Here is a 17,566-nt window from a genome sequence, read left to right on the forward strand (position 1 = left end):
AAGGGGGCAAATTTTTGGGTTAAAAACAAAAAGATTTACTGTAAAAGTGCTATTCAACATGATAGGAGTAAGAGAGATGAGGGAACACTTTTAACTGGCACACCAGGCAGACAGCAAGCAAATCTGTTTGATGTGTATTGTCATGCAAATCTGACTAAATAGCTGAACCTTGCAGGCCAGGAAATGTGATACTCTTGCTAGCAGGGGGTTGGTATATGGGAGGAGGAACTGTAGAAGAAACTGAGGCATATCAAAGTTAAATGCCTAAAGAAAGGCTGAAATCTCAGCAAAGAGACACTATTTATAGAAGCTTTTTTCACAGAATGTGTAACACATCAGCATGAAAAACATTTGTAAGAAGCACTGCATGACAGTGAATTATACTCTTACTGAGGCCTCTGAAAAACAGATTGTCAGCTCAGTTCTTCCATTCTAAGTGAATGGAACAGTACTGTAACAGTACAGCTATGGGCACTAAAATCTCAAATACAGTGGACTTGCAGTGTATTATGGGCTAGATTTTCTTTTAGAACAGAACTAATTCTCATCAGGATGTCTGCCCCCAGGAGGGCAGTCAGGGGTACAAACAGAATAAAATTAGTATTTACTACTTCATTGTGGTACATACAGGTTTGCAAAGAGACAGACTTAAGGAAAAATGAAAAAATATATATTTTTGAATTATTTTCCCGTAGTGTTCCTTTAAACAAACAAACATGCAAACTTTAGACTAAATTCGACTAAATGTAACTTTAAGTGCAGATTTTAAAATAAATGCAGTAATCAGTAAAAAAGCAGTTCAGGCTAGTTCAAAGTAAGCAGCAGAAGCTATTTCCAGTGAAAAAAAAAAGCAAAGATACTTAAATCCAGAAGGTAGTCGCTTTTTCGAGTTCCTTGCTGCTAGGACCACTCTGTAAACCCACGTGGAGCTTGTCTGAGCAGTATAGCCAGAAAAAAACGCCCAGAGGTGGATTTTAAGCAGTGAACTACAAAAGAGCTAGGAATGGTCCTAAACAACCAATTACTAACAGCTTCTTGTGCTGAGGTCACTTCCCCCAAGGATAGGTAGGCTGCTCAAGGCTCCCCACTCCCACTGGTGAGCAAAGAAACTTCCTTCTATCCAAGTAAGGTAATGGACAACACAGGAACTACACCACAGCCCAGAATACAGCAATGCCTGTATACTGGTCTAAACTAGTCGAGAAAGGCGGGAAAACAAGCATTAATTTTTTGGGGGTTTTTTGTAGAAATACACAGAAAATGCAGAGACAGTGATAAATTAATTACACAGGCTAGCACACTTTAGTGGGCAGCCTCCACAGTTCAATTAAACAAACAAACAAGCAAACTTTCGACTAAATTCGACTAAATGTAACTTTAAGTGCAGATTTTAAAATAAATGCAGTAATCATGCTTTTTATTTGTTGTATTTTGTATTACTTTATTGCCTTTTTCTATTCTGTATACTCTCATTGTTTTATTTACACTGTGTTTTACTTGTATTCTGCTTTTAAATAAAAAAGCTCAAAACAGAGCCCTGTTCCAGCAACCTTCAATCAGATGAGTTCTAACTGCAAACTCCTGCCACTCGGGTGTAGGGGAACGCTCTCCAACCAAAGATGACCTGGTTTAGTGCTCATATTAACTGCATATTAAAACCTGAAAAAGAGACCACAACTCTGTCTCTTGTGTCAGACAAAAATTAGAACAGGTCAATTAAGGAGTCACACATAAGTTTCAACAGATCAGTTAAGGTTAATTATCTGTAAACTGAGGAGGTGGAGCTACACGATCCAGAGACCTCAACCTCATTACCACAATCAACAGAACATGCTGGAGGGACAGGTTCATAACCCAGAGACTGCCCATGCTCTGAATAAATAGACTTCCACATGCCGCTAGAGCACCTCACTGGCCCCTCTTCAAGAGAAATCTTGATGAGTGGATGGGAAATAAGTTCAGCCTGGGATCAGTCCAGTGGCCTCACTTGAGTGAGGCACTGGGAAAAGGTCGGGCGGCATGATGCCAGCACTTCTATGGGCTAGGCTTAGAAGCACCAGGAGCCATTAGCCTAGTACACACCCATAAACCTATGAAGAGAAGGAACCAAGGATCACTGTTTACTAGTCATGCAGTCTCTGTGTTGAAACTAGCACTATTCCACTGCCAAGCAGATGGTATTCCAGTAATCAACCCAAACCTCATAGACATTACTCACCCTTCAGCGGACATTCAAGCACATGGAGCTGAGGATTTACCTTCCAACCATCTCTGCAGCCAATGTCATTGAAAGTGCATCCCAGAGACAATGGAAGCCTCCTATGTAGCTGAAGGCTGGACTTAGACCTGTGATCTTTCCATTGCAAAACCTTAGGACTTTCTAATAGTTTGATACATTTAGTGAGATTCATCTCAAAGGGGGCATTGTATTCAATAACTGGCTTAATCAATGCTGAGTATAAGGGAGTGATTACCTCTATCGGCACTGATATTCCTTTGAGAATTAACTGGTCCATAGAGAACAGTTTCTTGATAATCTTTGTCACATGATGATCAAAAGAGAGGGAATTATCAACTCAACTACCTAGGGTGAATACATTTTCCGTCTGTGGTGTCAAGTTGTTTACACAATAAGATGAGAGGAGAGGCTGTCTACTGAAAGTGATTTAATTTGAGGGAATTTTTGGCGCACCAAGTTTTTACAGGGTAGAGTTCAAACTGAAGGATTTGGTGTCACAGGGTAGCTTAACTAAACCCCAGTCTGTAGCTGTCTGCAAACCTTGTTAGGCAGAGGACTTGGTTCTGTGCTTGGAAATCTGAGATGTAAATACTGAAAAGGAGAGGTCCCAGCACTGAGCCATTTTCATGATTTCAGCCAGTGCTTCACACCAGGGCTGCAATTGAGGAGAAAAGGCATTTAGGAAGAAATTGTAGGACCTTTTGGATAAAGAGTACAAAATGAGTTAGCATTATAATGGCTAACTTGAATATTCATACTGGGGCAGACAGAACCAGATATAAGGAAAGCCTGGGTCCACATGGTTGCAAACAGGAATAATGAAGAAGAGGGAACACTGGACCTTTTTCTTGCAAATGACTCAATGATGGCTAAAAATTTTCCCTTTTGCCAAGAGAAACAGTCACAATATTACATACAAGGCTGGTCAAAATGCAACTCAGATAAACATGTTCTAGTAAATAAGGTCATTGGGGTCAAATCAGAGAAAGAGATAGGTGTTGACGGTCAGGAGCAAGCAGTGATCAAAGAACACTCTAAAATGATAGAGACTAAGTTGAAGATCTGGAAGTTGACCACAGGAAAAAAAGGGGGGGGGGGTTGAAGAGCATATTCATTTCCATGCCAACTGAGGTAGTAGAAGGAATGAATAGATAGAAAAGAAGGACAGCAGCATTACAAAACAGCATGTATGAAGACAACAGAACAGATCTATGCATTTAAAGTGTTTTTTTATTGTATCTGCTTTATTTTCTGAAAAAAAAAAAAAAAAATATATATATATATATATATATATATATATATATATACTTCTTTCCCACCTTTCTGAACTAGTATAGTTCAGTTTTCAGGTTATCCCTGAATTCAGGGCCGTGTTACAAGTCTCTGTGTTGCCCATACCTTACTTGGATAGAAGGAAGTTTCTCTGTTCACCTGTGGAGAGGGGAGGTTTGAGCAGCCTATCTGTCCCTGGAGGAGTGGTTTCAGCTCAGAAGTTAGTAGTTTATTGGGCATTTTGGGCTAATTTCTATTTCTTTAATTTCCCTGCTATAAAAAATGCATTTGTTTTTGTCCAGGCAGCTGGTTAGCTAGGGTTAAATTCCGGCCCAAAGTCTACTCTTCAATTTTTCCCTTGGAACTAGACAAACTTTCAACTTAAGCACTCAAACCATTCATTTCACAGCCCAGCACTTGCTCAAAACTCATAGCAAGCACTAATAAGCCCTAGCACTAGACCCCCCCTATACTGTTCAGAAGGACAAGGCTCTCTATTTAACCTTATCAGCCAGTCAGTAAAACAGCTCATTTTACCTATTCAGACATGTCCAAAGGACAATTTCAGGTGTACTCTCCAGTCCAACTGGTGAATCTGGACATTTTGAGGCAATGTTACAACTGCCTCATGTGCAAAGACAACCCTCTCCTCCTACCACCAAACACTAATATATGCAATTATACAGCCAAACTGGAGGCAAAGCTCTCTCAACCCAAGACTGAAACTGACAGTCAAGAGAAGAAGGGAAATAATTGCAACACACCACCAGTCTCACATAGACCTACTAAACCAACACCGGCAAATAACACACATAAATACATGAAAACATACTTGAAGGCTCTAAATAAAAATCTGCAAAAGCAACAGAGACCTCAAAAGCAGACATCCAAGCAAATTCCACAACCCCATCACAAACCATGAAACGCATAATTCACATAATAAGTGTGCCATGCAATCACAGCCCTTAAGGCAAAATAACATACCCAACACACTAGTAATAGGTGACTCTATAGTCAGGCACACTGATGTCCCACTAACTAGGCTGGACAAGGAAAAGGTTACAGTTAGCTGCCTGTCAGGTGCCAGGATCCATCATATAACACAAGCACTCAGGTCACTCTGGAACAAGTACAAATATGACTCTGTCATTGTCCATGTTGGTGTGAATGACCTAAGACATACCTCCCTGGACTACATGAAAAGAGACATGGAAGTGCTCTCTGATCACATAACCCAGACCGGTATGACCCTGACCCTGAGTAGCATCCTGCCCTCACCAAGAATGATGCCACAGTATAAAAAAAAAATGATCAATTTCAACAATTGGATAATTTTCTGGTGTCATTCAAAGGGGATCCAGTATCTATCCGCCTGGGATGACATGCTCGACAAGCCACGTTGCTTCACAAGAGATGGCTTGCACCTGTCACCCTTAGGCTTACAAATACTGGCCAAGGTTTTTGCCACCCCCATAGTGCCTTTTTTAGGCATGGCTCAAAAGATAAAACCACCATGGTAAATAGTACAAGTAACCAAAAACTGAGGGTAATGCTACTCAACGCCAGAAGTCTAAACCTCAAAATGCATGCACTCGAGGCACTCCTCAGTATGGAGAACATTGCTATCTGTGCAGTAACAGAAACCTGGTTTAAGGCTCCAGGGAGCACCCCAGCACTACCCCTCTATAACTCATACCATACTTTTCGGCCACAGAACCCAGACCAAAACACAAAAGGCGGGGGTGTATTCATATTCATCAAGGATACCCACACCTTCAGGTTAGTGAAGCAGTACAATGCCTCAGAGATCAGCCATGTGCAACCAACAATGGGAAAACTGCAATTCAAATTGTAGCTTGCTACAGATCACCCACCATGACCTAGGACCCACATTCCGCATTTCTGGAGACACTGGAAAATATGAAGGTCCTACCAAACACCCTAATATTGGGTGATTTCAATTACACAAACATTAACTGGGAGACCTACTCAAGTACTAACTTCCTTTCCCAATGCTTCCTAGAATTTATAACTCAAATGCCCTGGGTCAACTGGTCAACACCCCCACCAGAGGTGACAACATATTGGACCTGGTCATCACCAACATAGGCAACCGGTGTTCCACACTAGAGGTCAACCCCTCACTGGTTAATTCAGACCATAGAATAATCACTCTGGATATCCACATTCCCCCCCCACCCCCAATCAAGGAAACCACCATGAAAACTTTTCAAAAGCAAACTTCACATTACTCAAGACCGAGGTGGAAAGGTTCATAGCCCCCATGCTAAAGGCCAACACTGTCCAAGCTGCTGAATCTTACAAGGGCACATTATGAGCACCTGCAATAATGCATGGATTATGCTATCCCAAGCAAAACCAAGGCTCACTCCTCCATGAAAAAGAAACCAGTCTGGTGGACCCCTGCCATAAACAGCTTACAATAGAAGGAGGAAACTAGTACAGAAAAGAGTAAAATCCCAAGAAGGAAAGACATCTCTGATCAGTATCAGCAAGAAACTATGATCCCTCATAAAATCATCTAAGGCAAGCTTCAAAAGAAAAATTGCCAAGGACTCCAAAGATAACCACAAAGCGTTCTTCAGCTATGTCAAGAACCTAAGTGGAAACTCTCAGATCAGCACTGAGTTAGTGCAGAATGGTACAAAATACACTGAACCGACTGATATTGCCAACATTCTGGCAGACAGGTTTAGTGCAAACTTTACCCCCCCTCTCACCCCCCAAAGGGCCCATCAGCATACCACAAGAATGTAGAGCCCTGGCAATCACTGACACACAGGTTAAAACAACCCTATCCAAAGCCAAAAACACAGCTTCAGTGGGACCGGATGGTGTCCCAGACTGTGTCTTACGAGCTCCAAAATGAACAAACCCCCTCACCTAAGCACACTGTTCAAACTCAGCCTCTCTACAGGCTATACTACTCATAGAGTGGTGCACAGCAACAGTTATCTTGCTCCACAAAGGTGGAGCTACAATGGACCCTGAAAATATCGCCCTATAAGCCTGTCTAGCCTGGACTGCAAGGCTATGGAGCACATCATCATGGAACTTATTAACAGAGACATTGGGGAAAACCCCCAAACATTGGACCCTTCCCAGTTTGGCTTTGTTAAGGGCAGATCATGCCTTCTAAACCTGGTGAACTTCTTTGAGACAGTTACCAAGGCTATAGATGGGGGAAAGGTAGTCCACACAGCCTACCTAGACCTCATCAAGGCCTTCAACACCATTCCCCATTCTGGTATTATAGACAAGCTCACCAGCCTGAACATAAACCCTACATCATGAGATGGGTTGCCAACTGGCTCATGGATAGAACTCACACGGTAAGAGTTGTGGGCTCTAGGTCCAACTCTAAACCGGTTACAAGTGGCGTCCCCCAGGGCTCAGTCCTGGGACCCCTCCTGTTTGGTATATACTTCTCAGAGGTACAAGCAAGCACAGGAGGACTATGGCTAAGTTCGCAGATGACTGCAAACTGGGGGCCATAACTGACTCTCCAGCTGATACAGACATCCTTCATAAGGGTCTCACTGAGACAGATACCTGGTGTCAAAATCATGGCCTCAAGCTAAATGCCAAAAAGTGCATAGTCATCCCCTTTGGAAAGAACAAAGTACCCGTGAACTACCACATACATGGTAGCCCCCTAAATACAGAAAGTGTAATAAGGGATCTGGGGTCCCAAGTAGATAGTAATCTCTCCTTTGATAATCATATTGCCAAGGTGGTTAGAAAATCCTTCTATGTTGCCCACCTAATCACAAAAGGGTTCGCATCTAGAACAAAAGAGGTTATTGTGCCCCTCTACTCATCACTCATCAGACCCATCATAGAGTACAATGCCCCATTTGGGATGTACCTTACAAGACACCTGCAACAGCTGGAAATACCACAGAAGTACCTCACCAAGAGGATTACTGGCCTCAAACAGATGCCCTATGCAGCCTGACTAAAGAAACTCCAGCTGTACTTGGTTGCATACCGCCTACTCAGAGGTGATCTCTGCCTGACATACAAGGCCATGTCCAACCCAGAATTGATTGACATGCTCCACCTAAAAAAAACAAATCCCCGAGAGCCACATGCTCTAGGGATGTAAACCTCACCACAATGATAAATAGGACATGCTGGAGGGATAGATTCCTGTCCATGAGACACCTCATGCTTTGGAACAGGATTCCAGTCTACATTAGGCAGAGCCCCTCACTAACACTCTTCAAGAGAAACCTTGATGAGTGGATGGGAAACATAAAATTTATCCCGGGGATCACTGCAGTGGGTCTGCTGGACAGAGGCACAGGGAACTAATGGCTCTGCTAGACAGCGGCACAGGGAACTATTCTAAGGGGGCGGTGAAAGCCAACACATTCTGGCTAGGCTTATAGATGCCCTGGGGCAGATAGCCGAGTACCTACCTATGAACCTATGAACCTACGATCTGTGGTCAATCCAGATGCAGAAATAAAGTACACAAGGAGAGCTGATGGTGGAATGTTGTACTTCTGAAAGTAATCGAAAGAAAGGATGAGTACAGGAAGAAGAGGGAGGTAGAAAAGATGGCCAAAGCTAAGGTGAAATACTGCCTAACAAAGAGGCTAAGAGAACAATTGTAATAACAAGGAATAAGATAACAGAGAATGGCTACCTCTCCTAGAAAGTGACCAAGAGATGGAGCATAGAAACTCTTACAGGTTGCAGAACAGTGGCAGAGAGATAATGAACTAGTTGTCTGATGTCATTTATAAGGAAAATCGGCAACAATCTTCTCACCAATCCAGAGGGCAAGAGGTACAGATGGAAGGAATACCTGAAGAACCATATGAATGAAAAAAACTGCCTTGGGTACAGTGAGGTGAAAGAGGAAAGATAACCCTTCATATAAGATATCAGACATACACTAAGGAAAATGAAGTCAAGGAAAGTGGCAGGCTCATATGAAGTTACAGAAGATATGATCAAAACATTGGGCGAGAGAAGGACCCTAAAGTTACTCGACAGCATGGAGAAAAACTTATCCCATAGGGCTGAGAATAAGTATTCGAGTACCAGTGTACAAGAACAAAGGAGATATTTACAACTTTGGTGGTACAAAGTATCAAACTCATGTCAGACCACATGACAATGTTAGAGAAGGTGACTGATAAGGGGTACACAGAAGAGTAGAGAGTAACACGAGGGGTAAACAGTTCAGATTCAAATTGGGATGCAGTACAACTGAGTTGATGTTTTCAGTGAGACAAATAGTAGAGAAGAAGCTGATGAGGAGGAAAGAGTATAACTGGGGATTTCTAAACTCAGAGAAGGAGTTTGACAAAGTCCAAAGAAAGCTGATTTACACAGTCCTTGATGGCTCTAAGTCCCAGAAGCATCAGTACAATTAGTGAAGACTACATTCAAGGACCCAATGACAGAAGTATGAACATTATTTAGTTTCAGAGAGGCTTTCCCAATGGGAATGGATATACATCAGGGTTCAGCTCTGACCCCACTGCTGTTCATACTGGTGATGAACTACATGAGCAAACTGGTTTTGTGGGGGAGGGAAGAGCACCAAATCTTCTGCATGCAGATAATGTGGTACTTCAAGAAGATTCTGAGCAAAACTTTGATGAATGATAACAAAATGGGAATGCAAAACTGAAGATACAGAGAAGACATGGTCATGGTAGCAAATGTAGGAAATCAGAAGATGAAAACTTGAGATGCAAGGGAAAAGGGAAGCAGGGTAATAGCTTCAAAATTCTAGGTTGGCTGAAAAGAAGGAAAATCTGGATGTAGCATTCCAAGATAGAACCTGAGTTGCTTCAGGCAACTGGCACAGAGTGACACAGGTAGTATGTAATGACAAAGGATAAAGAAGCTGAAAATTATTTATACAAAACAGTGGTGACCAGTACTACTGTATGGTACAGAGACATGAGAGTGAAGGCAGAGCAGCTGATGAAGCTGAGGCAGATAAGTGCCTGAGTTTGGTAATAGGATGCACACTGTTGGACAGATGATGGAAAGAAGCCATAAAGCTAAAGTATCCCTATTGTAGAAGGTCAAGAAAGACATATTATTGTGATTAACTCATATGTGCAGGAAAACAAATGGAAGATGATAAAGTATTTGGGAACCACAAGAAGGCAACAGGAGATGACACCCAGCCAAGAGATGGATGGATTTTGTGAGAGACCTGAAAAGACACAACTGTTAAAATTAATACCCCACTCCCATTCAACAGACGAAATGATGATATGATTTCCAAAAGTATTTGCAGCTGTCAGTATCCTGCTCTAAGATCTACTTACCTGAAAATAGTTGCACAGTTCAGATATAAAGTTATACCACCTTAAGTAGAGATACAGTTCTCTGTCTGAAGGGCTGTGTTAAACTTATGCAAATTTATTTTACTTTTCTGTTTTTTGTTTTTTTTTTTCTTTTTAGTTTTTCAAAGCCCCAAATGGGGAAAACCATTAGAAGGGCAACTGACATTTTAATACTCCAGTTTCCTGTAGATCTTTATCAGTTCTAGTCATGTGGCACTATGGAGCTCTGCTAGGCTTCAGACCGTGTTGATGTATAGATTTACTTTGATAGTATTTATTTTCCTCTACTCTAAATATAAGTACTGTTTGTGGTTGCAGCTGCAGCCTGCAGGACATAGACTGCAGAATTTCATTTTGTCATACATTTCAAGCAATATTTTAACTAAGTGGTTTTACATTGCATTGAACTACCAACTTCTCCTCTGTCTCTTTGGAGTCAGCAGTTATAGTTATGTGGAAACATTATGGTGGTGAGTCATTCCCGTTATGTTATAAAATCCTAGTTGCATTGTTCCTTAATACTGTCAGTTACTGTAAACCAGAAAATGTATCTTTATTTGCCATGTTGATTGTTGAACTAGAATCAGTTTGCAGAAAGACTGCTGTATTTTGGATTGACACAATAGTCTCAGATTGTGCCTTATCTGTTAAAAGTAATACTATGTACACATATACAAATAGATTTTCATTATTCAGGTTTACCTCTCAACTGTCCCTGATTTTCAGGGACATCCCTGATTTTGGCACAAATTCTAGATCTACCTTTTTTAATTGCTCTTGAGAAAGGTGATTTTTAGAGAAAATACAGTGAATTATGCTTTTTAATAATAACGACTTCTTCTACTTCAGAAAATGTATATTAATTCACATTCTCTTATTCTATCAGCATTTCAAGTTAACAGCACTAATATCAAAATTGTACCTGATTGTCTCTTGAGTATTTTTAAATTTGTCCCTGATTCTGTTGAGATTTGTCCCTGATTCAGTCCTACATAACTTCACATTTAATCTGGTAACACATACACTTATTCTGCTCAAAGAAATGTTTCGATCCCTCATGCAGCTTAACCTTTTTTCTGTTAGCTTACATTACCCACAAGCAAGCACTGTTCTCTCTTAGACTAGTGAATTTAATATGGGAACCTGCTTGCACACTTTTTATGTCCTGGGTTATTGTTATTATGTTTTTCATTATTTTCTCTGCTTTCATAGAGGATACTACATTCATTTTGTGCTTCTGTTTCAGGCTACAACGTTGACTTGCATGTTTACACTGGCATTTGCTTGAAATGAAATGAGAACATAGAAATATCCGTTAAGGGCATTTAACATTCTATCTCTCCTCCATCCTTACCTTCTCCCTCCATATTTGTTGCCTGCCAATATCCTCTTGAATGCTCTTGTAGATTACCTGTCCATCACTTATTCTGGTAGTCCATGCCATGGCATTTAGCCCTCTTTATGAATAAGCAGTTTTGCAGTTTTGGGGAGTAGTTGGAATCTGTAATCTGCACCCTATTATCCTTCTGCAAGTCTTCTGTCCTTCTTTTTCAGGATGTCCCCTTTCACATCACTGTGACATGATCACATACACTCATACTGTATTATCCCTGGGTCTTCTGGTCTATATTGAAAAGAACTTCAGCTCCTTAGTCTTTGCTCATATAATTTTCCCCATATCCTGTTGAAGTGACACTCCGACCCCATATGCAAAAATGGGAAATGGGGTTGAGGATGGATGGATTTGCAACAATCTGATACTAGTCTTCTTCCATTATGCAATAGTCCGTGTGTGATTTGACTGAGCAAGGCTCAGTATGATGGAAGAATTATCTTTGATGTTTATTCCCTTGAGGATATATCCTAGCATTCTGCCAGCTGTTGCCACTGTCCTCTCATTCAGCTCCTGTTGGTCCAGTCCTTGTGTTGTCCATATCCCAGTTCATTTTGTTGTTCTGTTGCCTTTAATTCCACTCTCCTAGTGATATTTCACATAAAGGACACTGACCCCAGTGCATGCTTCCCATTTGCCTTCACATTGAACTCCAGCTGTCACCTGTCCATCTATTATGTCACCCTTATATACCATCACCCTTCACCGCTGCATCTAACTGTATCATCAGTAAAGTGTCCTAACTTGTTCTCTGTTCCCCATATATATCTGAAGCAAATACAATGAACAGCACCAGATGCAGGAATAACAACTGTATTCTACAAATCTTTGCATTTGTTGATTTTGTATGTCTGACACTAACCCTCTGTGTCATACTTTGTTATAATCTGCTTCCTATGTCTCAGTCCACTCCCCAGACTCTTCAGTTTCTCAAGTCCAGGATCTTGTGAAGAATCTTGCAAAGTCCCGCTAGCTCCTGTCTAGTGATAGCTTCCTGTCATGTTTCTCTGTAATGCAGTCATGACATAAGGTTTACAGACAGCTCTTTCCTGTTATAAACCCATAATAGTTCCCATCCTCTAGAAAAGTAACTGCCTTTTTCCTACCATCAGAATTCTGCCCATGACATTTCTCACCCTGCTGTTTTTTTACCTCCCTGTTGCTGAGTATCCTCTGATACCAGCTCCTCTCTGTTCACCTGGTCTATGGGTCTCACGTTAGCCTTCCCTGGGCTCAGCCTCAGATATGCCTGGGGCTGCTGAAGAGGTCAGGGATACTGGTGCAGTATTGTACTGCTGCCAGAGAGTGTGACATAGCCCCCACCACACCATAGCAGCCTTATCAGTTCCATAATGGCTGCCTTTCGGAGCTGCATGCATGCACAACATTTTAACCAAGCGGTACATCTTTTGTGGTGCTGGGCTCACCTGCATCTTAATGTTGCTTTTGCAATTAGTTTAGTTTGCCAAGGATGTGTGAGCTGACACTGGTCACTCACTCCCATTCTCTCCTGTCTGGTCCCTTCAGCACCTGTACTGTGAGCTGACACTGGTCACTCACTCCCATTCTCTCCTGTCTGGTCCCTTCAGCACCTGTACTGTGAGCTGGCACTGGTCACTCACTCACATTCTCTCCTGTCTGGTCCCTTCAGCACCTATACTGTGAGCTGACACTGGTCACTCACTCCCATTCTCTCCTGTCCGGTCCCTTCAGCACCTATACTGTGCGCTGGCACTGGTCACTCACTCCCATTCTCTCCTGTCTGGTCCCTTCAGCACCTGTACTGTGAGCTGGCACTGGTCACTCACTCCCATTCTCTCCTGTCTGGTCCCTTCAGCACCTGTACTGTGAGCTGGCACTGGTCACTCACTCCCATTCTCTCCTGTCTGGTCCCTTCAGCACCTGTACTGTGAGCTGGCACTGGTCACTCACTCCCATTCTCTCCTGTCTGGTCCCTTCAGCACCTGTACTGTGCGCTGGCACTGGTCACTCACTCCCATTCTCTCCTGTCTGGTCCCTTCAGCACCTGTACTGTGAGCTGGCACTGGTCAGTCACTCCCATTCTCTCCTGTCTGGTCCCTTCAGCACCTATACTGTGAGCTGGCACTGGTCACTCACTCACATTCTCTCCTGTCTGGTCCCTCCAGCATCTGTACTGTGAGCTGGCACTGGTCACTCACTCCTATTCTCTCCTGTCTGGTCCCTTCAGCACCTATACTGTCTGGCACTGGTCACTCACTCCCATTCTCTCCTGTCTGGTCCCTTCAGCACCTATACTGTGAGCTGGCACTGGTCACTCGCTCCCATTCTCTCCTGTCTGGTCCCTCCAGCATCTGTACTGTGAGCTGACACTGGTCACTCACTCACATTCTCTCCTGTCTGGTCCCTTCAGCACCTGTACTTTGAGCTGACACTGGTCACTCACTCCCATTCTCTCCTCTCTAGTCCCTTCAGCACCTGTACTGTGAGCTGGCACTGGTCACTCACTCACATTCTCTCCTGTCTGGTCCCTTCAGCACCTGTACTTTGAGCTGGCACTGGTCACTCACTCCCATTCTCTCTTATCTGGTCCCTTCAGCACCTGTACTGTGAGCTGACACTGGTCACTCACTCCCATTCTCTCCTGTCTGGTCCCTTGAGCACCTGTACTGTGAGCTGGCACTGGTCACTCACTCCCATTCTCTCCTGTCTGGTCCCTTCAGCACCTGTACTTTGAGCTGGCACTGGTCACTCACTCCCATTCTCTCCTGTCTGGTCCCTTCAGCACCTGTGCTGCAAGTTGAACATGGATCATCTTTGGTGCAGTCAGGGTTTATCTCTCTCTGTATCATCCCTAATGAATTCTCCCCAGTTCTCATTAGACTAAGAGACCTTTGTTTATTCATGTGTTTCCTGCATCCATTTTTATACAAGGGTAACATATTTGCTTCTGCACTGGCCAATAGGTTTTTGAGATCTTCATTATGGAATCCTGTAGATGCCAGCTCTCCGTTAAATTACAGAGGACTCTCAGACACAACCTGTCTGGTCTTTTTAATTTATCCTCACAACTGGCAGATAGTTCCTTCTCAGCTCATATTACTTAATTTGTCTAGCCACTGTCCACATTACTCTGCCCTACCATCATCTTAGACTTCCCTTCCCCTGTTTTCTTTCACACACACTGAAAAAATATTTATTCATTGCTTCTGCACTTTCACAGTCTTTCATGATGTGTTTTTCAGTTATTCTTAGCCTAGCAAGTCTTTCTCTCACCTCTTTCTTTATATTATATATCTTGCTGAATGATACGTTTTCTTAATATTAGAAATATAAAGGTCTATGTATTTCAACAGATGTGTAGCTTTTTCACTCCTGCCGGTTTTAATTATATGGATTTTTTTTATTGTTACATAGGATTGTTCTGTTGCCATGGTCTCTGTTCCCTTGATAGGTTGAAGTATGTCAGAGTAGAGCAGAATTGCTTGAGTAGTCTAACAGTTAAAAGGAAAGACAGGTTCTAATTGTTTTTAAAATCTATTTCACTTCAATAGAGTATACTGAACTACAGCTGCTGTACTTTCTTACATTTTCATGTACTGTTATTTTGACTTAGAAATCTATCTAACTTCCATAGAGTTCACTGATCCAGTGCAGCTATTGTCCTTTTTTTTCTGTTTACCAGAGGCTATTATTTAGACTTGATTAATTTTATTTTGTGGAGAAAGTCAAACCATGAATTTCTGGATCACAAATTTGTACTTTATTATCAACCAGAGACTTCAGGCAGTGAGTGCGTGTGTGTGTGTGTGGGGGATAAATTGGAAATGGAGGATGGTAGCAGCTGCCAATGTCAGCTTGCCCAGCCTGAGGTTGGGGAGATTGTCTATGTTTGCTTTAATAGCAGCATTAAAAGTCTAGTGAGGCCTGAAATACAAGCAATATACCACTTGGTTGGGAGGCTGTACATTATGAAAGCTTGCATGCACTTCCAAAAGGCAGCCATTGTTGAGTTTGCAAGGCTGCCATGGGGTGGAGGAGGTTGGGCCCATTCCCTCGCAGCAGTATGATGCTGGGCCAGCATCCTCAGTCTCCTCACCAAGCCTGCATGTAGTTCAAATAGGTTCAGGGGATGCTAAGGTTGGCTGTTTAGACACTGTGAATGAGGAAAAGAGCTGATGGACAGCTGCAGGTGAGGAAAGTGGGGAAAAAGTAAGACTGTTGACTGAACCCCTCATGGAGCAATACCTCATTCATTTCCTGCCTCCTTTCTATCCTGGATCTTGGCAACTGTCATTCTTGTCTTAGCAGGTTCAGGCCTCCAAGACTATAACCCCTGTCCTCCTATTCTACTCCTACATTCCCTTCTCCAGTCTCTTGTATTCCTCAGTTGAAGCATCTGGGGATTATACACTGCTGGTCTGTTCGATTCTACTCCTCCTCTACATATTTATCACTGTGGTGCTTTCCCTAACGTCTAACTCAGAACTGATCTCTCTTCTTTTATGGGACAGAGTGCTACTCTTCATTTCTGACTTTACAGTTAATGTCCTCCTTTATGTCCATACATTGTCTACCTCCATCTCTTCTCAACAACCTTTTAACTAAGTGCTTCATTGGTCCCTAACTCCTTGTCACCTTCACATGTTTCTGTAATGCTAGACCCTTCATCAGTACATGCATCTCCTCATCTTCCTATCCAGATTCCTTATATTACTTGGTAAGATTACCCAGCTGTGCACCAAATCAGTATTGTTTGTTCATCTGCTGTGTTCTCTTTTTATCCCTTCAATTTACTACAGTAGCTATGTGATTCTGTGTCACTTACTGCCATTACATCACAGTTCTAAGGAAGAATTACTGAGAGTTATCTTTCCAGTTTGGTCTCAGCACTGCTGTGCCTTATAGGCTAAGGCAGAACCTGTCTCTGGCACAGAGCCGGTCTGTCTGCCAGATCATTTCATTCTCCTACCAGCTCCAAGGCTTTTTCCATTGTTTACTGCTGCAGCCAGTTCTTATCTTCCTTAATCTAATGCTTCATCAATGTGCTGGCTGTTAGCACAGATTGCACTTCTGAGAACGTTACATCCTCTGGAGTTCTGTTAAACATCTGGGGACAGTAACTGAGATCCTTGGATCAACAAAAATTAAAGTGCAAATAGGGAAAAACTACTAATGTGAATACTGTGGTAGTTTGAAGTATTCACTCAACTTCGAGGGACATATATCTCAGACTTTGCATATATATGTAGCTGGGGTATGAAGGAATGCAGCCTCATGTATAAGTGGTATAGGCTGTCATGCAAACATGCTTAAACTTCAGAGAAAATTTTCACAATCCACTATGTTTTTATGACAATTGCACTTTAATTTTTAAAGTGTTTTGAGTGAGCCCTATCTCCAATCTTGAATATCTGTATAATGTTCAGGCCTTGCTTGTTTTGCATTTCAACTGTCCCTTCTGACAGGCTATACACAATACAAAATGGATCTATTTTACCCCTTAATACAAGGCTTGGTAATGTTGTCTGGCATATTATTAACTTTAATGCCCAAAATGGTTTTCTCTGAAATCTATTCTGTCCTTTCTGGAAATAATGAGGGACATTGAACATTGTATTTTGTGTGTGTGTGTGTGTGTGTGTGTGTGTGTGTGTGTGTGTGTGTGTGTGTGTGTGTGTGTGTGTGTGTGTGAGACAGACTGAATGTTATGGTAACATGGAGGGATCACATACAGAGAGAAAATACATTTTTTTTTTAAGTTTAAGATGTTTAAACGGGATGGGGATAAAAAGAAGAAACAGTATGAACATGTCAGTCTGGTTATGAACTCAGAGAATGTTTGGGAAATCATGGATAAACTGGGAGAAGAAGTCTTTGCCATGATGAACTAGGTAAGTAAAAGGCACCTGCAGAAATAGCTGAGCTATTTGTGTATGACATTCTGCTAGTTTACTGTTTAATAAATATTGATACAACTGCTTAAGTCACTACGTGAAAGAAAATTTTATGTTTTTTGTGCACCACAGCATGTCCCCAGTCCTACCTGGTCACCACCCAATGATCTTAAAATGTTGATTTTCTTAAGTTCCAGGCTTGTGAAAAATGCACTCACACTTTCCAGTCACTGGCATGCAGAGGTTAATTAAACAGGACTGAGCTTTTCTTATTTAGTTAGTCCTTTCCCCTGTTACTACCTTTTCCCCACCTACGCATTCCTTGCCTAGGTTACCTTCAGTATCTTCCATCTGCCCACTAGGTGGCAGTAAAACACAGCTTTGTGCCCTCGCTGTCTCCCCCTCTTATGATTCTTTAGCCCAATAATTTCTCTTTTCTTCTATT

The 17,566-nt window shown here is 42.2% G+C and overlaps 1 protein-coding gene across 1 annotated transcript in view; it reads left to right on the forward strand.

Annotated features, from left to right (window-relative positions):
- PROM1 (prominin 1) overlaps nucleotides 1–17,566 on the forward strand; it is a 1,709,767-nt gene that overhangs the window by 1,245,272 nt on the left and 446,929 nt on the right. The gene's annotated exons all lie outside the window — the stretch shown is intronic.

The sequence above is a fragment of the Protopterus annectens genome, chromosome 2.part1 (assembly GCF_019279795.1).
Source record: "Protopterus annectens isolate FY-2018-M chromosome 2.part1, PAN1.0, whole genome shotgun sequence".
NCBI classification, from domain to species: domain Eukaryota; kingdom Metazoa; phylum Chordata; order Ceratodontiformes; family Protopteridae; genus Protopterus; species Protopterus annectens.